This window comes from Macrobrachium nipponense, chromosome 34 (assembly GCF_015104395.2).
Source record: "Macrobrachium nipponense isolate FS-2020 chromosome 34, ASM1510439v2, whole genome shotgun sequence".
In the NCBI taxonomy this organism is placed as follows: domain Eukaryota; kingdom Metazoa; phylum Arthropoda; class Malacostraca; order Decapoda; family Palaemonidae; genus Macrobrachium; species Macrobrachium nipponense.
The window spans coordinates 25,355,346-25,381,338 of NC_061095.1; the positions used below are offsets into that span (position 1 = coordinate 25,355,346).

Consider the following 25,993-nt stretch of genomic DNA (forward strand, 5'->3'; position numbering starts at 1 on the left):
TTTGTTAGATATAGGCTACACATGTTAGTTGATTTATTTTACTTTTCTATTTTTATATATTAAAAGCATAGTTATGCGCTAAAAGCTTAAAAATGCATGTGCGATTTAGCCTTATTCTATTAAATTAATAATGTTATCAAGATCTCGGTAATAATAATAATAATAATAATAATAATAATAATAATAATAATAATAATAATTAATAATAATAATAATAATAATAATTAAAAGTCACATTTTACAGGAGATAGCTTGATCTGAACAACTACTGTTAAAAGTGAGACTTCAAAGTTGTTAATAACAATAATAATAATAAATAATAATAATAATAATAATAATAATAATAATAATAATAATAATAATAATAATAATAATAATAATAATAATAATAATAATAATAAAAAGCGTCGACTAACGGGACAACACATAAACACAAGCAGTTAGAATATGAAAATGGGAAAACTCCCTTTCAAGTTAGAATGATATTCCATAAAGTATATGTATCTATGATACACTACCAGTTGATATCTACCAAATGCTCAGCGAGAATACACCGTAACTAATTACGAGGTTTGGGAATTATGCAAATTTTGCAGCGGGTGGGAGCCAAATGTTTCGGAAACCTCTGCATTCCGCAAAGTTCAAGGGGCGATTATCGGCGATCGCGTAACACGAATAAGATCATTAATTCTGAGACTGAGTAGTTAGGCAAGTTAATCAATACCGTGATTGGAAGAACAAGTCACAGTTCCGTAACAGTACATATTTGTAGTTACACAAAACTGTGGACTTCTTCGCCATTTCAAAGACGCGTGCCACTGTGGGGTATATTTTTTTAGTATCTATCTTTAGTTGTGATTATTATAGAGTATAGTTAATGAGATAACGAGTAAGTTCCAAACTCTTATGAGGTTCGATCTAAAACTTAACTGGGCTGAAAATGGGGCTAGAAGGCTCGATCTAACCTTAACCGAGCTAAAAAAATGGGGCAATTCAAAATGCTGAACAAACAGGCAAAAACGGACCTAAACGTGAATTTGAACAGGGAATTTAGGTCAAAGGCCAAGCGCTCAGACTTTTGAGGTCATTCTGCGCTGAAAAGGTGGTTTTAAAGGTGTAACAGGAGGAAACCTTCGCAGTTGCGCTACGAAATAACTGTTAGGAGGGTGGAAAGTAAGATGGAAGGAAGATATGAACGGAGATATAGTGTTAAAGAAATGACATGGGAGCAGCAATAGCGGCCGAAAGGACGCTGCAAACACCATAAGTAATGTGAAACCCGTGTACCGAGGGATTCCACTGGCGACACATTCTTAAAGGAAACCACTCCCTTCCCATAAAGTGTAAGAAGGACCTCCTATGGGGAAGCTAAGTGATCGATGGTCCTACTTTCAAAGGGGCCAACTCCAACCGCGAACTCTGCACGAAATATGACGTACAGTTCGTGCAGATGTTAACGAACCAAGGATAAGGAGCCGAGAAATACGACAATTGAAAAATACTCATATTAACATGATTCTTGAAATGGATACACAAATCCACAGTTATGTATGGGTGCAAATAAAGTATAAAATAAATCTAAACAGAAATTTCCTTTTCAGGTTGAAATGGGACTGGAGAAGATTACAAAAAGCTCTGTTTGGATCTACTTTTTAAATATATTTGTACCAATACATAAATGTGGATATGTTTCTCCAAATACGATATTCAATGGTAACTTTATTATCACTCCACTGCCCAAAAAAATAACCTATACAAAAGCGCTCAACTCATGAGAAAATTATAACCTGTTCCGATGCTGACCAAAAGGACATTATCTCCGGATAGACTAAACTACCTAAAAACATATCCAATATGTGATGAATCGATGAGATTTTTGACACTGATAATAATAAATTTTGCACCAAAAACGTATATATCCAATCTGTGATGAGTCGATGGGGTATGTAACATTGATAACCATCAACACCAATAACTTTGCACCGTGATAAATAAATACATAATATTATCCAGTCCCACTCCGTTTGTCTCGAAACATTTTTCTTCATTCTGGTTTAGGGATTTACATATTCACTTGTCCATTTGTTTACATATCTTTATTTTCAACAGCATTGCCTTATGTTTCTTTTGACAGTTTTCCATTTTTTCACACAGCAGTACTCTATTTGATGGGTCACTTTTCAACAAGTTACTGACAGTCCCTCCTCCTTTAAATATGTATACCATGTTTTGTTTAGAGCAAGTTAACCTTATACCTTCAGGGTTTTTAGCCTTCAGGCATCCCATATGTGTCGCAGGTTTTAAAGATAAAAGTAGCACAGTGTGAAACTCTGTACTAGGTCCGGACAACCCAATTGCGAACTAGCAATAGTAAAAATAAAAATAAAAATAAAATAAGACAGAAATCTGCTGTCTAAGGAACGCCTGGGACACAATAGGAATAGGAAATCCGTCAAATTATAGAATGCTACCTTAACAAGAAAACTGGTTTGAGGAGATATGAGATATGGATATACGGTGAATGTGTTTGAGAGCATAGTGCATACTAAACCAAGGACCTGTATTTAAGCAGCATCTTTTCTTTTTCTTCTTTTTTCTTCTATTTTACCCTTCTCATTTCCAACTGTATATGGCAGTTCATTCTCAAAGCTTCCTTTCTCTTAAAAAAGGCAGCATCAAGTACTCTTTCCGGGTGTTGTTCTGCTTTTAAAACAAGCTGATTGACAATTTGAAAGGATTAAAATGAATCCATTTATACAGTTGTCGGCTCAGATTATGTCTCAGCAACAATCTCTTTACGTGGGACTAGATCGTGCACCCCTAAACTTTAAGAAAAGCTGCATTTACTACAGCCTCCATCAAGAACATGCAACTATATATATATATATATATATATATATATATATATATATATATATATATATATATATATATATATATATATATATATATAATTACACACATATATAATTATATATTATAATTAAACAAAAAAATAAATTACACAACACAAAAAACTCAAAAGGGAGATTTCCATTATAATAAAAACGAAACTGAAAATCCGGCCTGCAAACCCCCCCCCCCCCCCCCCCCACCCCGCCCCCCCCCCCCCCCCCCCCCCCCCCCCCCCCCCCCCCCCCCCCCACAAAAAATTGGAGACAGATTACATTCAGCGCCAAGGAAGAAAAGAGAAACCGAGACGAGCATTCCTTTGTTCGACGAACAAGAAGAATCCAGAAACTGGCTGGAGGGGGGGAGGGGGAAGCGTGGTCATGTTTAGGTCACACAGCTCACGTTCTGGCACCTGTTCGCTAGCGTCGCGGCTTCGTTCATAAGGTCGAATGTCACCTAAGACATACTTTTGTGCTATCAAACACGCTGGCTGGTACAGTTCAGAAATCCAAGAGTGTTGGTAACACTATCAACTGTGATTTGTAGTTTTATTATATATTATATATTATAATATATATTAAATCAAATGTTTTATATATATATAATATATATATATATATATATATATATATATATATATATTATATATGTATATATATATATATATATATATATATTATATATTATATATAGGTATATCAGAAACCAAGTGTTGATAACATATCACTGTGATTTCCACTATATTACATTATTATTACATATATAATATATATAATGAATCAAATGTTATATTATATTTATATATATATATATAAATATATATATATAAGATATAATACGTATAATATATTCATAATATACGTACAATATATATATATATATATATATATATATATATATATATATATATATACACACGTAAATAGCCACATGAAAGGTGAAGAATCAAAGACCAGGTACCAAGCGCTTTCGTGTATTGCGTACACTTCTTCGGGGTACAAAGAAGTTGTACGCATTACACGAAAGCGCTTGGTACCTGGTCTTTGATTCTTCACCTTTCATTGTGGCTATTTACGTACATATTTGTCACGTGCTGTTGGTGACTTATTGCTGATATATATATATATATATATATATATATATATATATATATATATATATATATATATATCTATATATATATATATATACACACAGAAGTAGTTACGACACTTAAGCACGGACAACTTCTAAATATTATTAAGACATAAATACCCCTAAATATAGCATTTACATTAAATTGGGAATAATTTATACCAACAGAATTTATCATTGACTAGCGCATCTACCCAAACAGAGGTAGTCAGCAGACTTCTCAATTAGCCTGTCAACCAATGAGAGAGAGAGAGAGAGAGAGGAGAGAGAGAGAGAAGAGAGAGAGTTCGACTGGGCTGTACATATTCCGATATCCTGTGAGAATATTATGTACAGCTCCTTGTACAGCTGAGATTCAACAGATTCAGCAGCTATCACTTGAATAATAAAAACCATACCCTTCCCACTATGGTATCTGATTGTGAAGTTTTTAACAGCCATAGCTATACACAAGGACCTTTGCAAAATTCCATAAATTTGTCAACCCTATGCAGTATCTTCAACAAAACTCCACTGAATCTCCAGCCTCTTATATGGAGCTTCTTATCCAAGTAGGTCTTGTCCCTTCCAACCCTCCTGGTGCCCAGAAGTGCCCAGCTAAAACTATAATCTTCTATTCTTCCAGTAGTTGTGCGAAGGACATGTCCTATAGTAGATTCACATTAACCGTGCATGTGATGCCTAGGCCAGTCCCTTACGACGCTCCTGAATGGAGGTTGACAAGCCAATCACAGAGCTGGAAACTCTCAGTCTCTCTCGAGTGTTCACATAGTCAGGATGTGTGTTCCACCTCTCCTAAGGGATACGTCTTTCAGGAGAGGTGGAGCATACATCCTGCCTGTGTGAACTCTCGAGAGAGACAGTTTCCAGCCCTGTCATTGGCTTATCAACAGCCAATCAGGAGCGTCTTAAGGGATGGGCCTAGACATCAAATGGACGGCTGATGTGAATCTACTCTAGCCATCGCTTTCTCCTTTCATCATTACCTCATCTACATACGGCACTTCTTTATCTTATTTTTTTCTAATGGTACAGTTTCCAACCTTATCCTGCCATCCGACACCGAATCTTCCCCTTAGAAGCAATATCATCGAGTTGACAAATACTGGAATGGAATATGAAATCTTAAGCGAAAAGGTTTTCAAGTCTAACTGGATAAGCAATCGTTATCGAAGCAAAGGGAAAATTTCTCTATAAAGCTGACTTAATCATCTACTGACGTCTCGGGGACGGCTTGGGAATACTTGAGTCAAGTACCGATAAATTAATCTTATAAGAGCATAACAAGGCCTGAGAGATCATCCTAAAAATATACAAAATAAAAATATATGTATATATAATATTAAATACACTAAGGCAGTAGACCTTCAAGTAGATTCTTGCTAGTCAACAGGGCTCGGACCGTTGCCAGGAAATTTACAGGCCATATTTTTACACTAAACCAGTTACTCCCCAATTTTTCTCAGGAATGATACCCACTACTGGCGTCCACGACTTTCTTTACTGACCTGGCTTTTAATTTCTGAACGAGTGTTTACCGTGAGAAATAACCCCTTGATGAGAGAGAGAGAGAGAGAGAGAGAGAGAGAGAGAGAGAGAGAGAGAGAGAGAGAGAGAGAGAGAGACTCAAGTTATGTTCTACCCAAGCACAAACACTCAATAATGCCACAATTAACACCTCACAACATTAATGTTTCACCTCGAAGTGACAGTTAACACTGGGCTGTCACATACTATATTTCAAAACGTCAAATCCAACTTTTTATTTTTATCCCTCGTGAAATAATGAAACTCGATTCAAATGCGACATCAAAAATAAATAAATAAATAAAAAGTACCAGGCACCTTCATACAACAATTAAGGCTGTCTGCAAAATTCACCAAACCAGATGAAACGGACACTTAACTTGTCGAACATCTTCAGGCACTTAAATTTATAGCCACTGTAACGGGTTTACCCATTTTTTTTCGTTGGGGAGAGGGATAGGGGGTGGGGGGGAGAGGGATGGAGAGTCTACAGACATATGATGCTTTCCATTAAAGAAACACAAGCAAGTTTGACAAATTAAAGGAAGATTAATTTTCTTTAACCTTATAAATTTATATATATACATAATGTATAATGAATATATATAATTATAATTGATTTAATAATCTATTTTATTATTATATTTATTAATTATATTTATCTTAATTTATTATTTATATATACTATATTATATTATATCATATATTATATATTTTATAAATATACATAATTTTTCTAGAATTATCAAAGAATACTTATCAATATATTACACACGATTACAATTATTACGATGGCTGGTATTTTGTCCCCCAACTCCATATAGTAATCTTTAGGAATTCACATTATGACTACACCTGTAACCTGCGTTACTTTTACTACTTTGAATTATGAACGTAAATGATACTTATCACGTTAGTCCCTTTCCTACTAAAGTTACCAGTTTCACCGAGAAGAATTGCGTGCTGTATACATCAAGGATCTCTTCAACTATACAAACACAACTCGAACATAAAAATGAAACAACATTCTGTAGGGCACAACAAGGCATTGTTGCACGTGACAATCATCTTAAGGTGGAAGACTGTCTGCTCATCATTTCTCTTTACATAAACTCGGCCTACAGCATGCACTTCTCTCTATGGAAAACTTGTAGGTTGTATTGCTTCAGGTTCACAGAGAAGGTTAAGGACGAAAAAAGAAAGTGGAGGTCTCTCTCTCTCTCTCTCTCTCTCTCTCTCTCTCTCTCTCTCTCTCTCTCTCTCTCTCTCTCACTTCTGCGCATGATGTTGGCATAATCGAAAGCGCAAGTTGTTTGCAAGCATGGCGGCTTTGAACTGAAATAAAGGATACTAGGATAGCAAACTGAAATTTGATATACTGGTATTGACTTCATATGCAAATGACATCCAATTTGCATTGTTAAATCAAAATATAAAAATGTTTTCCAAGTTACAACGTAACTCTACAATGAGCGTGAGTTGTAGCTTGACGAACAAAAATAAATCAACTTGAGAGAACCACTTTCACCAGCCATCAAGCATTGTGAGATATGCCTCTCTCATTTCAATGCCACCTGAGAACCCACAGTTACCAGAGGAAAATCAAACCTGAATCCGATCAGGCAAGATGAGCAGCATCTCTTCGGGTACTTACTGAACACCACACACACACACACACACCTGCCTTCCCAACTACCTGGCTACTATACAGATGCGTGATGCCGTAAGACCCTCGTCGACTAACGGTGAACCATCAAAAAGTGTGACATGCCCTCAACCTCACTTGGCTCCGGCTGTCCTTGTGCCCAGAGAGCAATACCAAGCGGGTTCTTCTTCTCACCTTTTTTATCTTTCTTTAATTTGCTTGTTCCAGACGTCTTCTATCTCTCCGTGCAACGGTACAAGGAGCATCGTGGTCTAGTTGAGGATTCGAGTGGTTTTCTTGTTAAAACTGCAAAATAAAGAAGGTTGAAGATTAACAAAACTGGTGTTAACTTCAAAATATATACGTGTATATATATATATATATATATATATATATATATATATATATATATATATATATATATATATATATATATATATATATATATATTATATATATATATATATATATATATGTATATATTATATATATATATATATATATATATATATATATATATTATATAATATATTTATATATATATTATAATTATATTATTATATCATTATGTAAGTATATTAATATAAATATTATATATTAATATATAATATAATATATATATATTAATATTATATATTATATATAATATTATATATTATTATTATTATATTATATGTAAGTCTTATTCGCTTGGCGATAGACTTTTTGTGTTCTCCTTACGACTGTCATTCGTAAGTATTTTTTGGTTCCTCTCATCTCCCTTGGATATCTTAGTAGAGTGGTTCTTTCTTGACTAAAGGAGATGATTCAAACAGGCAAGTTGAACAAAGATAACAACTTTATTCTGTAACTCCATACTAGGAGATGCAGCTCGGTCGGAAGACCGATATGTTTGATGGTTGGCGCGGAACTGCCATTCTAAAGCATCGCGTCGATAGCGGAACATTAGCTATCTCAGCAATTCATATAAAAAAACATACGTAGTCCGCCGGCTCGGAAGTTACAAGTTTCCGGCGTAGGTTAACAGGTCAACCGCTTCCCATGGAAGTTGTTGTGCAAAGTTATCATAAACATAAAATGTTGACAAAGCTTTGAGCTAGATCAGGCTACTGCAGACAGCGCATAGCGTAATCTAGGTCTGCTTTGGTCACGTAGAACCCTCCTAATGCCATGACCTCAGGTCATGGGTTTATATTTACAGATCTTGTAAATTTAATAGATGTAATTATTACATTAGGCTCGGACTGCTACCTATTCAAGCCTTGAATAACAAAAAAAAATTACTTTAAACATTGTTCATAGGAGCGTGCTCGTAACATACGTCTAGGTATAACATAATAAGTGATTAAATGCATAAAAACGTTCTGTTACATACCCTTGTCGACATATTCATAAACAAAGATAAATGCATGGAAAATATAGATCCATGTTTGGTAATACTAATGATTAGGTACCCAAAATAATAAAAAGGTAAAATCAAAACATGTATATATGATTAATATGATAACAGGTAACCTGATTAAGAATAATGGTTACTAAATAATGATTATAGCATGATCATGGATAATTGTTAAAGAGTACTTGACACTCTTTGTAATAGATAAATATAATTGTACAATGGTATAATAGTATAACTATGGAAATCTGCAGAAAAGCAATATATAGGGCTGATATATTTTATTAGGTGCCCGAAAAATACCTTTAGGAATATATTAATGTATAAAAATATTGGGCTATAATGCTTTATTAGGCGCTCTGGAGATACTTTAACTGTTCAAATGCAAAGGCGTGAGTCTTCTTGTCCTACATTTTTGCCAGCATACGGACCGCTTTTCACACAACACAATTCCAGACAATTCCCTAGGCACGAACTGAAGTGGCCAGGTTCAGGCGGCCCTAAACGCAAACGACTTGAGTTTAACGGGTACGTCATCTAGACGGGCCAATACGTTCCCTTGGAGATCCTTCTGTTTACGCCTCAGCCTACGCCAAGCAAAGATGTTGACGGCGATAACCAATATGGCCGTCACGCTGAACACGGCTAGCAGAATGTAGTAGCGAAGATTTTCATCCACCAGCATAAGTCGATGACGCGTGGGTCATCTCAGCCAGTTGCGTCAAACGATGAGCTACTCGCGCGTTGTATGGGAGAGGTAGTGACGGGATGATTGTGGAAGCCCACGTTGTAGTTCGCGAAATACGCCTTCTCACGTATTATCGTGTTGACCCCTCTGACGGTGTAGTTGGTAGATGTCCCCGTACAACCATCGGCTGCTGCACGAAGATAGGGGCATGGGCGGTGGTACCGTCCCGGACACACGACGTCGAATCCGGCCTTATCATAACGGATCCAGGAACCATTATTCATCCTGTAATTGAATTTATTACCATAAAAGGATAAAGTTTCCCCAGACAAACCTTCGCTTGTATGAGAGAGAGAGCCGTTTAGCACTATGTCTAACTCACATGAATCCGTTGATATAGGATAGAATTCAAAAGAGTCAGCTGTACAAATTTTATTATTCATGGTTCTGAACAGTGAGTGAGTTATCTAAGTCTTTAATGATTGTAAATGAGTTTCTTATCAGAAGAAATCAGTACATGCCCCGTTAAATTGGATATTACTGGATTTGAGTTATTCGTCATGAAAGTAGGAAACGGTGCTATTTTATTTTGTATGATTGCCAAGCATCGGAAGAATCAAAAGGAATTGTGATCATAATTCTATAATTTTCAACGCTGACTGATATTAGGCTATAATAGAACTCTACTTTATGGGCATCTAATAAAGGAATATAACCTAGCTTCTCCCGTCCGTTTTCCAAAGTTAACGTCAGATCTTTAATAGGCATGAGGTGAGGAGATAACACACCCTTTGTTGCTAACGTAATTGCTTCTACGTAATCTTTTGACTTTTCAATAAAATGTGATATTTTCACACGGATATGATCTATTTTCGAACTATAGTAAGCTAACGTAGCCAGCAAATGTTGAACTTCCATGACCTGATCGATATTATTTGAATGTTCATTAACGATACTCATTATTTGATTGATCGAAGATAACTGGCTGCGAAGTTCAGATAAAGCCAGTTCTGTTTGTGTTGCAAAAACTCAATTCTTTTATTTTGATTATTTATCTTAAGGCGATTTGAGATTCCTAAGCCTAGATTCGCAACTGATCCTAAGATGTTTAGTCCAGCCAGAATAAGCGGGTTGCGGCGTTCAAGAGTATTGTGCCGCACAGACCACTCAGCAGGTCACGAGCGAGTTCTTCTGCCTCGGCGGTTATTTTGTATGTCATAAGACAACATTTCCGCGACGCTTAGTGTTTGAGCTAGCGAAATCTCTGAGTTAGCATGAAAATTACGTTCGTGCATTTCCTTAAGGGAAATACCAAACCTCATCAGGTCATTCTTTAAGTTAAGGACGTCATCTTCAGGCAAGAAAATCGCATGCATATCTACTTCTATAACAATATTACTTGACACGATGAATACATCATCTATTCTCTCGATAATCGAGCCATGATTAAATTCTATTTCTTTCGTCCTAGCGCTCTTTCCATACAACAAAGATGTCTGAATACACAATATCACTCCTAACAATAACAGATTCATTTTTGAAACCTGCAATGAGTAAAACATATGTAATAACTCGCGTAAAAGAATAGGTTTACATACAATATGATTAATAGATATTATATATAAAAAATTATTATACAAGTTTCATAAATACAACCATTTTTTCCCTCACTCCATCTACCTTTCTTTAGATTCTGATATGTGCCAATGGGACTATTCTCACATCAGTGGGTTTGGATACATTTTGAACCCTAACTCTATTGCCGTTAAATTTTTCTAAAATGTTAAAACGGGCCTTCAAACTTAGGTGTCAGTTAAATTTAAACTTACGTACGTATACTTGCTGTATACCTGATCGCCCATGGGCATTATGTTTCAGTTGGCTTAGCTATTTTATCATGATTTTTTTTCATTATGATTTGTGCTTCTTCTAAATTCTTACGAATTATATTATATATCGACTTATGCTTGCATCCATAACATCCTTTAGAGGATTGATAAATTAGTTGTAGGCTTTAAGATGTGGAAAGGCGTTCGGACCGGGATACTGTACAGTGCCTCGTGCGCTGTCATTTTAATAGACACATGATACGAGTGATTAAGTGTGCTTAGTACCGCAGGTATGGCAATGTCCCAGTTGGGGGGCGTGCCCCCCTAAGGTGACCCTTAAAATGTTTAAAACCTTACGATTTGCCCTTTCCACTAGCCATTAGATTCTGGGTGATAGATCATGGTATTGATTTTCTTTATACAAAGGAATTCGCACAAGGAGTTAAGGAAATGATTATTGAACTCCTCCCCGCCCGAGTCTGAGATAATGATGTGTGGAATTCCATGTTTACAAATGTAGCACTCGTAAAACTTCCTAGCGCACTCGACCGCGGTTTTTTTTGTTTTTTTTGTTTTAAGCGCTATAAGTTCTGTATATCGAGTCAAAGCGTCTATAATTACTAGGAGGTGCTTATTTCCTCTGTCTGACTCGTAAAATCCTGTTAATAAATCTAAATGTACTCTTTCAAAGGGTTGATTTGGCACGGGGTAAGCCCCTAGGCTGACAGGTGTCTTCGTGTGCCTTGTATTCTTGACAAGTGCGACAATTTGCTATGTGCTTTTTTATATCGGTAAGCATCGTATGCCAATAAAATAAGGATTTGGCTTTCTGTGACATCAAGGTATAACCCGGGTGTCCGTGCAGTGGATTTTCATGCAACCACATTTAAGACAGTGGGGGTATGAAGTGAGATAGGCACCACCACCTGGTTGTTATTCAACTGCGGTGTGTTGCGGGTTTTCCTCGTCACGGATCTACACAGGATATTGTCCTGTAGGATATAATTCTGCTGCTTATACTTTAGGTATTCCTTTTCCTTCGGATTTCCGTTTAACGCAATGATGATTTTTTCTATTTGCGGATCTTTTCTTTGTTCCGTCTGTAATAGTTTCAGCACTCCACCCAGTCTTCTGTTCAGATATAAGTGTTAACAATGGGCGTGGAGGTTGAGATATCTATTAATTCAGCTAATGGCTCGGTACAAGATGAAGAGGGGTTGCGTGATAATGCGTCAGCAATGTATTTGCTTTCCCAGGTAAATACCCGATCCTCGCGCCAAACTCCTGAATGATCATGTGCCACCGAGTTCGCTTGGGGCTGTGACTAAAGCCTTTAAAGAAGTCGGTTAGGGGCTTATGATCAGTGAGAACCTTGACGGGGTAACCGTATATTATGATTTAAAGTGCACGAGTGAATTAACAATAGCGAGCCCTTCCTTGTCTATTACTGCATATTTACTTTCGGAAGGTCTCAGTTTACGTGAATAAAAAGCTATAGGGAAAAACTGTTTATCATATTGTTGAAGCAATACCCCACCATACTCCTAGGTCTGAGGCGTCTGTTGCTATGAAAAATTCCTTACCGAAGTCAGGAAATTTCAAGATAGGAGAACTACACAGTTCATCTTTCAATTTATCGAACGCCTGTTGATGAATTTCAGACCATACGAAATCTACGCCTTTTTTTATAAGATCGGTTAGGGGAGCGGCTATGATTGAGTAGTTGTGGATGAAGCGGCGATAGTAGCCGCTACATCCTAAAAATTGCTGTATTCCCTTGACGTTAGTAAGGTATCGGAAAGTTACGGATAGCCGACACCTTATTCATGGACGACTTAAGACCTTCACTAGAAACCGTGAAAACCTAGATAGAACTAGTTCTGGTTTTTTAAAAAACTCACACTTACTTATCTTTACCCTTAAATTATGCTGCCTTAATCTTTGTAGCACTAACTCCAATTTACGTAAATGTTCTTCTAATGTGTTGGAAAAGATTACTAGGTCGTCCATATAGGCATGTAGGATATCTCCCAACAAGTCTCCAAACACGATGTTTATCATACGAGTAAAAGTTATAGGAGCACAACGTAAACCAAAAGGCATACGCAAAAAGTTCATAATGTCCCCTGGCTGTGCTGAAGGCAGTTGTCTGGGATACTCTCTTGTTCCAACGGAATCTGATGAAAAAATCCTTTTAGTAAGTCTAGGCTTGTGAAATATTTATTCTGGCCTAGTAAGGATAGGATATCATCGGTACATGGTACTGGGAATCTGTCAGGGATTGTTTCTTCATTTAAACGACGAAAATCTACGCATATCCGCCAAGTTCGATCTTTTTCGGTACTACTATTAATGGAAAATTATAAGGGCTGTTTGATTTCCTAATGACTCCTTCTTTTAACATTTTACCTACTTCCTCTGTTATCTCATTCTGAAATTTCATAGGAAGTCGGTACGAAGGTACATAGATTACTTTCTGTTTGTCCTTGAGCCTTATTTGATGCTCGATGACATCCGTTTTTCCTAAGGTTCCATCCGTAGTGGAAAAAACATCATGATATTTAGTTAAAAGATTCAAAAATTTCTGCTGAATTTCTTCTTCTTGAATGTCCTTATTGATTTTGTTCTTTATAGATTGCAAAAGGGGTTCATCCGCAACTGATTGAGCGTGATTTATCTCAGCTACGGTAAGAATGCGATGTTATAAACTTCGGCATCCAAGATATGTTGATTTTTGTGGATTACTAAAGTGGTATTCAAAACTGATACAGACTTCGATGTTACATTGTTGTTGTGAGCCGACTGTATAAATGGCTTGTGTGCGGATAATCCGTGTGTTCTCAGAGTTTCGGAAAGGATTAATGTTTCAGATCCTGGCAAGGTTCTCTTTACACGAACTAATATATTTGAAGTTACGTTAGGCTCGAGAGTTTGCGTGCACAGCTGAATATGACGGGTGAGCGAGAGTTCTGTTGGGTTGCCTGTATTATTTCTTGGTTCATGAGACAGGTGATTGGTTCCGTAATGTAAGTGACAACTCTGTCTGTCTCTTTATTATCTAAAACTGATTTTAGGGTATTAGAAGACCTATAGAATTTCCTTTGATATACACGCCGTGTTTTGCAGGTGCTAAGATAATATTTTGAGTGCCCATAGACGGGTATCCGATAATTACTGCGGGATACATATTAATGTTTTGTACAACGACAAAGGTATCAGCAAACGTGCGCTTACCGACCTTGTACTGTACATGAGTTACGCCCACAACATTTAATTCATTATTCCCAATGCCTGAGAGCCTTATTCCGGACTTTTCTATAGGGAAATTTGAAAAGAGTAAATGATGAGTTCTTAAATCCATGATATTACGTGAACTACCAGAATCAAAGAACAAAGTGAATGACTTATGGTCCAAATTTACTGCATGTAAGGTTGGTCGCAACTCGTTCTTGACTAATAATTGCATGAATTTGTTGCAAATCTACGGGAACCTGCACAGATTTTTTGATTCGGCCGTGTGTTTTCATAGGAAAATCAATTGGCTCACAATGATCTGATAAATGATTAAACTGATTATTTGATACAAAAGATGTTGATATTGATGACCCAACATCGCCCTCTCCCCCCTTGGAGTGAACTACGTGGTATTTGTTTTGTTTATCACACCTTGAAAATTCGCTTGCCCTTGCGAGTTCTGGCTAGACGGCCCAGGAACAGAGGTACCTGAAGCACGATTGTTTGTTTCTGCTGTTGTGCAGAATTTCCGTTTGGTTGTTTCTTCTTATAGTACTGAGGACCCTTCTTTTTATTTGCACTGGCAACTGGTTGCGTGTTGTAGCATTCTGCTGTTGATTCCTCGAGTAGCAACGGTTATATGAATGAGTTGAACTATTGTGTATTGAACAAAAACGCGTCCGACAGTCTAAATCATGTGACCTGGTCGTTTACAGTTATAACAAACCATCCCTGCAACTTGATTATTATTATGTACCACTTTACTTGTTGTGGCTTGTTCTCATTTTTTGCAAAAACTTGAATGAGCGAAGGATCTAGGTCGGTACATTTAGACATGTGTTTTTTGATTTGTTTATACACATCTAATTCCGTACTGTCGGGCTGCAATTTTTTATCAAAACACCGTACTAACGCTTCAGGCAATATTGCAGTGATAGACGTAAGGTAGATCAAACGGATAAAATCTTTCACTTTGATTTTAGCACCCGCAACCCACCGGAGTTACTTAAACTATCCTGATATTCATTTAGCCGGTCGGCAATTAGCGCAGCAACGCTCGACAACATTGAGCGAGTCATGGAGGCTTGGTTAAGGATATTTCTCAATGCCAATACTACATCTAAAGCTCTTCACCCCCATACACGGCACCTAATCTAATTTTGAACTCGTCCCATGTAAGCGCCTCTTGGAAAGAAACCCCCCTTAGATACGCACTTGCGTCACCTTTTGCAAAGTCAATGAAGCTCTTGGCCTCCTGTAATTGTACTGCTTGGTCTGTGATGCTTTTTTGCTTTTAAATGAGCGTCTGCAGATGAGATCCATGCCTCAACATTTTGAGGCAGGAACCCATTGACCCGACCTTGAAAAGGGACAATCGCTGACCTCGCGCTAACGAGAGTCACATTGGGGTTGCCAGCCGGAAGTAGTTGCCATTTCGACTTTCACTTTTTTCTTATCACTTCTATTCCTTGCAATCCTATCAAAATATCTATAAGAGTACACTCGACCACTACGTAAACGCATAAGCAATGTACTGTATAAGTGTGTTATAATAATAGGAAAATCCCCCCAAAAGATACAAAAAATAAAACAAGTAAATGTACACATTTACTTGTTGTGGCTTGTTCTCATTTTGCAAAAACTTGAATGAGCGAAGGATCTAGGTCGGTACATTTAGACATGTGTTTTTTTATTTGTTTATACACATCTAATTCCGTACTGTCGGGCTGCAATTTTTTATCAAAACACCGTACTAACGCTTCAGGCAACATTGCAGTGATAGACGTAAGGTAGATCAAACGGATAAAATCTTTCACTTGGATTTTAGCACCCGCAACCCACCCGGAGTTACTTAAAACTATCCTGATATTCATTTAGCCGGTCGGCAATTAGCGCCGCCCGCGTCGACAACATTGAGCTGAGTCATGGAGGCTTGGTTAAGGATATTTCTCAATGCCAATACTACATCTAAAGCCTCTTCACCCCCATACACGGCACCTAATCTAATTTTGAACTCGTCCCATGTAAGCGCCTCTTGGAAAGAAACCCCCCTTAGATACGCACTTGCGTCACCTTTTGCAAAGTCAATGAAGCTCTTGGCCTCCTGTAATTGTACTGCTGGGTCTGTGATGCTTTTTGCTTTTAAATGAGCGTCTGCAGATGAGATCCATGCCTCAACATTTTGAGGCAGGAACCCATTGACCCGACCTTGAAAAGGGACAATCGCTGACCTCGCGCTAACGAGAGTCACCACATTGGGGTTGCAGCCGGAGTAGTTGCCATTTCGACTTTCACTTTTTTCTTATCACTTCTATTCCTTGCAATCCTATCAAAATATCTATAAGAGTACACTCGACCACTACGTAAACGCATAAGCAATGTACTGTATAAGTGTGTTATAATAATAGGAAAATCCCCCAAAAGATACAAAAATACAGATAATATGATAAAATATTATACGGAGAATTCCTGCAAGAAACGGTTAATAACAACGAGAAGAGAAAAAAAAAATTAATCTGCGGGCGAGAACTCGTTAGTTGAAGATTGATTCTGTAATGAAGGGGAAAGAATTAATATGGCGAACAACTCACCCCCAGATACTGATGATCGACTCTTGATGAAACAACACTTCACTGAGGAAAAGACCTGAATAGATAAAAATGGTACTTAGCTCCAGATTATATTGCGAAGGATTGTTGACATGGGATGACGTCTCAGTTCCTGTCTAAGTCTCGCGTCGGAAGTCGTGATGACGTCACGGTCTTCTCTCGGTGCACGATGCGTGGAGAAGTCCAAGATTGATGACGTCACAGCCTCCGTCCTTGCACTACTGCGTCTAGCTGTACACTCTGCGTCCTTGCTCGTGATCGGGTGATGTTTCCCTGTGTTTGTTTTCTTCTTTCCGTTGATGTTCGATGCTGCTCTCGTCCGGTGTAGATTCTCGAAGATAAGTGACAACAGTTGCTCAAACGTCGGTGTTAAATGCTTGTATTCCTCTCGATGAAGGACATAGTTGCGTCTTCATAAACTGTTGCGTTGATTGAAGATCCCGTTTCCTCGTTTAGTTTGATGTTGAAGGTGGAAGTTAGTTCTTGTAGACCTTCGGTCGGCTGATATGGGTCTTGTTAATTATATTCTTCGTTATACGCTGCCACCACATGTAAGTCTTATCGCTTGGCGATAGACTTTTTGTGTTCCCGCCTTACGACTGTCATTCGTAAGTATTTTTGGTTCCTCTCATCTCCCTTGGATATCTTAGTAGAGTGGTTCTTTCTTGACTAAAGGAGATGATTCAAACAGGCAAGTTGAACAAAGATAACAACTTCATTCTGTAACTCCATACTAGGAGATGCAGCTCGGTCAGAAGACCGATATGTTTGATGGTTGGCGCGGAACTGCCATTCTAAAGCATCGCGTCGATAGCGGAACATTAGCTATCTCAGCAATTCATATAAAAAAACATACGTAGTCCGCCGGCTCGGAAGTTACAAGTTTCCGGCGTAGGTTAACAGGTCAACCGCTTCCCATGGAAGTTGTTGTGCAAAGTTATCATAAACATAAAATGTTGACAAGCTTTGAGCTAGATCAGGCTACTGCAGACAGCGCATAGCGTAATCTAGGTCTGCTTTGGTCACGTAGAACCCTCCTAATGCCATGACCTCATGTCATGGGTTTATATTTACAGATCTTGTAAATGTAATAGATGTAATTATTACATATATATATTATATATATATATATATATATATATATATATATATATATATATATATATATAGTATATGTATATATATATATATATATATATATTAGTTGTGTATGAAACTTCATGTCCTATCTCATTTGAGCATCCTATATACAGTATTGTCACACATTAGGAGCATATCCCTTTGAATACGTAAGAATTGGCAGCCATGCAGTCTGTTTGTTTGTTTGTATGGTGTTTTTACGTTGCATGGAACCTGTGGTTATTCTGCACCGGGATCAACGGCTTTACGTAACTTTCGAACCACTTCGAGAGTGAACTTCTATCACCAGAAATACACACCTCTGACCCCACAGTGGAATGCCAGAGAATCGCACTCACGGTCATCGAGATAGCAGGCCAAAACCATACCGATCACGCCACGCAGTCAACAGTTCCTTGAAACTCAACATCATCATCCTATTTATATCACGTGAAATGGCGAACATAGGAACCAATTCAGAAACATGCTGCTTAGCCTTCATTCACTGAAACCCTTCAATATACACCAATTGGGAGCCAAATTGGCACTTTCTGAAAACACTGTGGATGGTTTAAGACACATTAACCTATACAACATCTGAAGAGCATACAAAATAGAGAAACCATTAGGTTATTAATATTTCCTGTAGCCACGCTATGCATAAGGCTGCAAATTTCTCAGTGCAAATGTGTATATGTATTCAACTCCATTAAATGACAAAAGCACAATTTAGTTCCCAGTGTAAGAATAATGTATACAATAAATATAAGAAGGTCTGAATGGAAGTTCCTAAATCACTCTGCTCAGGCAGGTGATATAGCTGAGCTTTATATGTACAGTGGGGCTCAAATCTCATGCGACATGATTCTTTTTGTATCGTCCATATTCTCAGACTCAACGCGATTTTGCCAAGTAGTGCTATTTTTTTTATTTTTTTTCATTTTTAATGTCATTCATGTCGAAAAGTTTGTGAATTCACAGCTAGCCTTATTTTCCTTATGGTTAAATAGATATGATCCCTTTTATGCATTGGTATAATTCTTAATTTGTGATTTGAATTGATTTTTTTTTTATCTTTACGTTGCTCAGTTCAAGTGTGGTGTGATAAGGTTAGCGGTGCCAGCAATGAAAGCACACTTAACATGCTCCTCGGACTGGTCAACATAACCATGTCTGCAGCATTATGACAGTAGACCTAATAAGCTCAACAGTCATAACAACAATTTCAATGTAGTAATATGAATTAAAACAAGTTTTATTTGAATGTTGAAGATTTCGGCTGCGTTTAAGCTGCCTGTATGTTGGAAAATGTTTTATAGGCCTACAAAATAATCTAAGCCATCTGAGATGTAATGTTACTCATGAATTTATTTGTAAAGATCACCTGTTCTTTGAGGAATATGAATTACAACCAGTTTCCTTTGAATGTTGAAGTTTCAGGCTGTGTTTGAGCTGCCTGTATGTTGCAAAATGATTTATAGGCCTAGAAAAATAATCTAAGCTTTCTGAGATGTAATCTTTACTAATGTTTTTATTTGTAGAGATTACCTGTTCTTTGAAGAATAAAAGATGATGATGATTTTGGTTATATGGAGAAGATGACTATAATTGAAATATCATAAGTATTAATATCAAGGCATATGGAACACTGGGTTTTTCAACTGGTTTACAATATTATTTTCTTAAAAGTCCTTCTGCTCGCTTATGTGTAATTTATTCTTTCATAAGGTAACTTGAAGTGCAAGAATGTGTAGATAACCTTATTTGCATTCTGGCCAAAAATTTTTAATATAGAGATGTGAATGTTAAGCGTAAAGTAAAGAAATCTAACACCTAAGCCTAGGAATAATATCTTGGCTTTGACAAATAAGCGAATATTTGCTAGTATACTGTCAGTTTTGAAATATTAAGAAAGATAACAATTATGTATGAAAATCCAAATATTCCTTAAACACATAAAGTAAATGTTTTCAAGTGTTTAATGGTCGCTACTCATTGTAGACCTACTTATATACCAGGTGGTTGTTGTTGCACCGACAATGATACATCACACATGCTCCCCTCACACGTTGATATCAGTGGGCGCATTCTGCTTTTGTATATACATATTAACATTTTCTCAGCGTTGAGGGTAAAAACAATCAAATAGGACTGTTTCAAATTTTATGTTTGCTTTGGAAGCATTATTGATGTTACAATTTTTATTTATTTATTTATATATTCAACATTAGAACTGAGGTTTGATGGCGACTTCGTTTTGGTCAAATGCTTCAGCAATTAGCGAACGAAAGTTTTGAAAATGTTTCGTAAGGGTTTTTCTGAAATTTGGCTAGTGACATTTTCTTACAATTTTCAAATATATGACAGATTTCACTCTTATGAAACATATTATGGCCTTAGCGTATGCGATACTCGCATTTTCGCATTGAAATAAAGGATAAATATGGAGCATGCTAGGTTGCCAGTTAGTGAATTTTGAACAAAATCCTATGGAGTCATGTCGCATGAGATTTGAGCATCACTGTACACTTCTGAGCAGGTGACATAGCTGAGCTTTGTATTTACACTTAATAAAAAAAAAAATACTGATTGGCTTATTAATAAGGATGAAAATGAGGACTAGAGGAACAGAGTAAGTCATGTAGGGTGATGAACGTCCACTCAATATATTGCCCTCTAGCACATGGCTTGGTGTTAAACTGTGGTTACTGATCTGTGTCCTGTGGAGTGTTACCATGTCATATCTGGATTTTTGACGCAAAACAACTACTTTTTACATACAGTTATTTTTGAGACAAAAAGACCTTTGTTTTATTTTAGTTGTAATTAAACAGAATTCTTTAGCATCCAAAGGTTATATACTGCCTTCTTATAAAGAATTGAAGTTAAGGTTACTCTTGAAACTCTTCTTGATGTGCCACAAAATTTTTTTAACTGAACCTTTCCTGTTATTTTTCATTTTACACATATGTATTACCTGGCCTTCTCCAACATAGAATTAACATTTTTGTATTCTGTAAATTTATTCATTTAAAATATAATTTAACTACATTCAAATAAATACACCTGATATTTTTATGGAGAGATCTAATAACCTGATGCATTTTTTTTCAGAAATAAATCTGATGAATTACAATATATTATATACACAGCAATTACTAAGCCCACATTACTTTTATATCCAGCATGGCTATGGCATACAAAATTAAACGCACTGTAGGCTACTCAGTACTACATAACGTCTGTTACGCGAAACAATAAAATAAAGACCAATCCTTTGTGCCATGGTTAGACTATACCTATATGTTTGTCTTCTGGCTGGGGTATAAAATTAATGTTAAAAAAGCAAACAGCTTGTTTCCTTACGATAAAACAATACAAAAATATGGCCCCTGAACCCTACTCTAAGGCACTAGCCTTGTTCAAGTTCACATTAGCCTACTAATTAGAATCTTAATGAAGAGACGGCTATATGAATTCCATTTCAGTGCGAAATTATCACTTGGTTCTATTGGAATATATTTACCTTATCGTGAATTCCATCGTTTTAATGTCTTTAATATATGGAAATACCTCATAATATTGTCTTTTAAAGGTTTCATTTCGATATTCCTATTAGTACTTGTTAATTTATCCTGGTATGGAGTTTTCCATACTCATAATTAATGACATTCTGTGTCTTCTCCCAAATAAAATTTTTAATAAGTAACCTAATATGAAATTTATGGTATATATATAACGGTTTGAGGAAAAAAAATTGGAACAAATCTATTAAGCACACAGCTTTGGGGTGTCATACTCTCTCTCTTGTTCTCCAACTAATGTTTTTTTATGTTTCAAAGGTTAATATGAAACTGTTATCATCATATAGGCTAGGCTATACCTAATAATTTGAAACTTACCATCTGAAACTCATAGAACTAGTTTAATGAGTTAAAAGCCACAAGTAAACTGCCCACTAAGTAATTTAGTGCTACTACTTTATATTATACAACAGCATATCAGTAGCCAAATGTGAGGCCTGGTCTTGGCCTGTACTTGAGAACATTACAAGGCTACACCCCCCTTCCCTTGAACCTATGGCAGTGTCTGCCAACATGGCTATGAAACCTTCACCACCACCCCTCCCCCCCCACCTCCCTAGACCCCCACATCATGAAATTGTGAATAGCAGAGCAACACGAGTGGAACAATGGTAATCTCTACTGTTATCATTACCTTTCAGTATAACTGAATGTAGTTTAACCGATCCATACAACTTCCACCCGTTAGCCTGGTGATACTCGGAACAAATTTTATCATATTAAAGTTTTTCGAAATTTTCAGCTAATATTATGACAGTTTAGCCTAAAGGTATCTAACCCTACCCTCCCAATACCTGAAGGTGCCCCATATTGTATAGGCCTAGCAGTACATAGATTAATTACATAGCCTAGGCCTACTATTTAGGTAGGCCTAATTTGCATTTTACAAGCAATGTACCCAATACTAGTACATGGGTTCTGGCTTAAGTTTGTAGACAAAGCTAACCTACCGGAACTGACTACCTATTACTTAGATTTACCCAAATTACTACCGAAACTGGCAACATAGCTTTCAAAAAATTACAATATTACTTAAAGAAGATCTTGGGCTTACGTACCTTTGGTACCAGTAGACCTTAGCCTAGGCCTACCTAGTACCTAACTAGCCTAGTGGAGGCAACAACTCGTGGATATGATTAGCAGAGCATTTTGAGAATTTCATGCTTTCAAGTATTTCAATTCCTTGTATTTAGCTATTAGTACCATAAATAACTTCTTAAAACATAACATCTTAGTGAGAATAGGATAAGTGGGCGTGGTTTAAGCTCTGCCGCTTTTAGTCTAATGGCCTAGGTCTAGACCTACGAGTGCCACCACTTTCAGTAACAACATATGCTTGCTGCCTGCTCACTTAATATTTCCCTCATATGCCCTCTTCTAGAAAATTGTTCAAATTTTATAGTAATAAACTCCGTTGTTTACATGTAGCTTTTCAAAAACACTTCAAAAAGAACGAACACCAGTCTGGCCATTCCTAGGCCGTCCATCATTTGTTCATGGGGGACTTGTCAGATTGATCAGTCTATTTTATAAATTTAGTTTCTCACAACCTCTGACACAGTTTCCTATAGTAATAAGGTAGAGCTGATCATAATCGAATACTTTGCCTTAAGTCAATCTTAGTCATTTCAATACTAGACTCTAGAGGTACAGAACACAAATACCGTACTCAACAAACAAAATCTTCGATAGTGACCTGAAGTCCTGAACTCAAATCGGTAATGGTATAAACTTGAACTTCACAAAGCTGGCCAAATAGATGTATGAAAATATAATAACTTGATTTTTTTTTCTTTTTAATGGAAATTAACCGTCTTAGACTCCAACCTTTTTCAAGATTGGCATTAGAGCAGGCTGGTGTTATATGTGTTTCCGTATTTTATTTATTCACACTTCTAAAGAAATATGGCGTCAACTTCACGTCTAATAAGTGATAAGCGTTACAATGCAGTTTCAGGCATCGCATAAAATAAAAATTCCGAAGAAGACATCCGTTTGACACTTAAAATTACAGCGCCTGGCTGGTTTCTTCAAGGTTGAAGACGAGCAAGATCGTGACAGGGAGAGAGGAAAAAAGAATGACAAGAAAGGAATAAATAGGATATTACGTACAAAACTTCACACAGTATTGGAACATTCTTGTTGACAAGAAAACCATAATGAAACGGATGTTGAAAGCAAGTCATTTCTGTATAAACCATAAAACTTGAATATTCCTTCGGACTGCGATGGTCACACTAGGAACATTTTATTTACATGGACATTTTCTTTGTGTTTATCGTTTGCTTACTTAATAACATTTCAACGTGGGGAAACGACTAAGTTGCACGTACATCAGTAGCAAGAATGAATCATCTTAAATATCGAACAAATATAGAATTAAATAGCGAATATATACCTTTATTGATCTTAGCATTTTCTCGGTATTGACAGAAGTGACTTAACAAAAAGGTTCAAGGTCAGTGTCGCTTTATGAACTTTGTCAAATAACTTTGTAAAATAACTATAGAAAATTACTTTTGCGTGATTTGCCTTATTTTAACTATCCATGAAATGCAATTACTATGATTCCCAGAAATGGCTACTAAGACTGAAAAGTCTTTTTTTTTTTTTTTTTTTTTTTTTTTTTTTTTTTGTATCTGCTCATTAAGTGTCTGAAAAGCGCGTGATGGAGATGTCAAAGTGGTTGGGTCGACTTATGCCAGGTACTAGACCAACCAGGTAAAATATCATTTGCCTTGTCATTTTGGCCGAAGTCTCACTGCACACACGACTGAGACAGGAGCTGTGGTCGAAGAGCACATCGACCTTGGGAAATGCTCAGTCATGCCTCCTTTCTTGATTTCTCTAGAATAAATTTTTAAACGCCCCTATTAGTGTCAAGGGAAATGTCGAGTAGCAGGGCGAATATCTTGGTTTAATCATACACTTATATTCGTGAATTGGTAACCAAACGTTTTCTAATGCAGTCGTCAATGAATTACAAGTTTTCAATTTCAGTCAAACATTTCCTGGCAACAGTCACTGCACGATGTTTGCTCGATTACGGAACTGTTGCCAAAATGGTTATCAAGTTTCTGAGCTGCGCTGGTGCTTGATAGTAGGATTACCATAACCTTGTTAATTATGGAGTAACTTTCGTTTTACGATGCTTGAATCATATCACTACATATATATAAATACACACACACACACACACACACACACATATATATATATATATATATATATATATATATATATATATATATATATATATATATATGTATAATATCCATGAATCCGCTTTCTTTGTAGAGAAATACAAATGTAATTCCTTTTGAAATTTTATTTTTACATGATGATTATCTCGCTATTGATAACGCTGCTTAGTACCTATGATGCTAAAATTTGTTCATTTGTTTATGCACAAGGCAAATTTAATCTCTATCTACAAAATCGCCTATATTTCATAGCCATATTATAGTAAGTGCATTTTTTTGGTTCAAAATCTAATATTTCCTTTCACTTCTCGCTAACTAGAAGGTATTGCTGCCATTGGTAAACTGCTCAGAATTCTTCACCACTTTCAAATGTGTCAGTTTCTAACCCAACAACATGTAAGGCGCAAAAGCTCCATTACACCTCGGCACCTTCTCTTCCTCACCGTTCGGGGCATTTATGCAAGAGGGCCTGTGAAGAGATTGCATTGCGTGTATTGTAACGCATGCGTAATGAACGACGTCCGCGAGGAAGTACTTCCCCAGTCGAACGGAAAAGTGAAGCAAAAAATGGTTTCTCTGAACTGTGCCCAAGTAAGGTGATGCTTTGTTTCATTTGAGTAGTTGTGTATTTGTTTATTGTGTGACGGTTAGGGCTACAGTTCTCATATCTATTCATATTTTTTTCCAGTCGGTAAATTTTCTTTCATATTGTTTCGTACTTCGCTCTCTTGAAATGTGCTGTCCAAAATTGGAAACTGTCATGCCCACAATCGCTTCCTTTATTTAGAAGAAAATATTAAGCACCTGCCATAATATTCGGTCGCTACTATGCCTATGGTTTATCATATGACTATGAAAAGGATTATTTTTATATACGAGTCTTCTGAATGACGAGTTACCGTTTTCAGTATAAACTGGACAGCGACAACGCTATTGTATCCATTACGCTTTTAAAGTAACCATGTACTGCAGCTTTGAACTTCGTTTGTTCTGTTGGGTACAGAATTCAACAGAGAGAGAGCACAAAATTTAACAGGAAAACAGAACATTAAAACTTACTGACTAATTTCTAGCGTGTTAGCAACCTTCGCGGCCAGCAGGTGTATGGGCCTACATTTCCCAGTTAGCAACTA

At 36.7% G+C, this 25,993-nt stretch overlaps 1 long non-coding RNA gene across 2 annotated transcripts in view; it reads right to left on the reverse strand.

Moving 5' to 3' along the window:
• Window positions 1–25,993, reverse strand: part of LOC135207984 (uncharacterized) — a 399,748-nt gene that overhangs the window by 315,052 nt on the left and 58,703 nt on the right. For both annotated transcript variants that reach the window (XR_010313093.1, XR_010313092.1), the window contains exon 4: window positions 7,394–7,504. This is a non-coding gene — a long non-coding RNA (uncharacterized LOC135207984). The remainder of the gene's footprint in view (window positions 1–7,393; window positions 7,505–25,993) is intronic.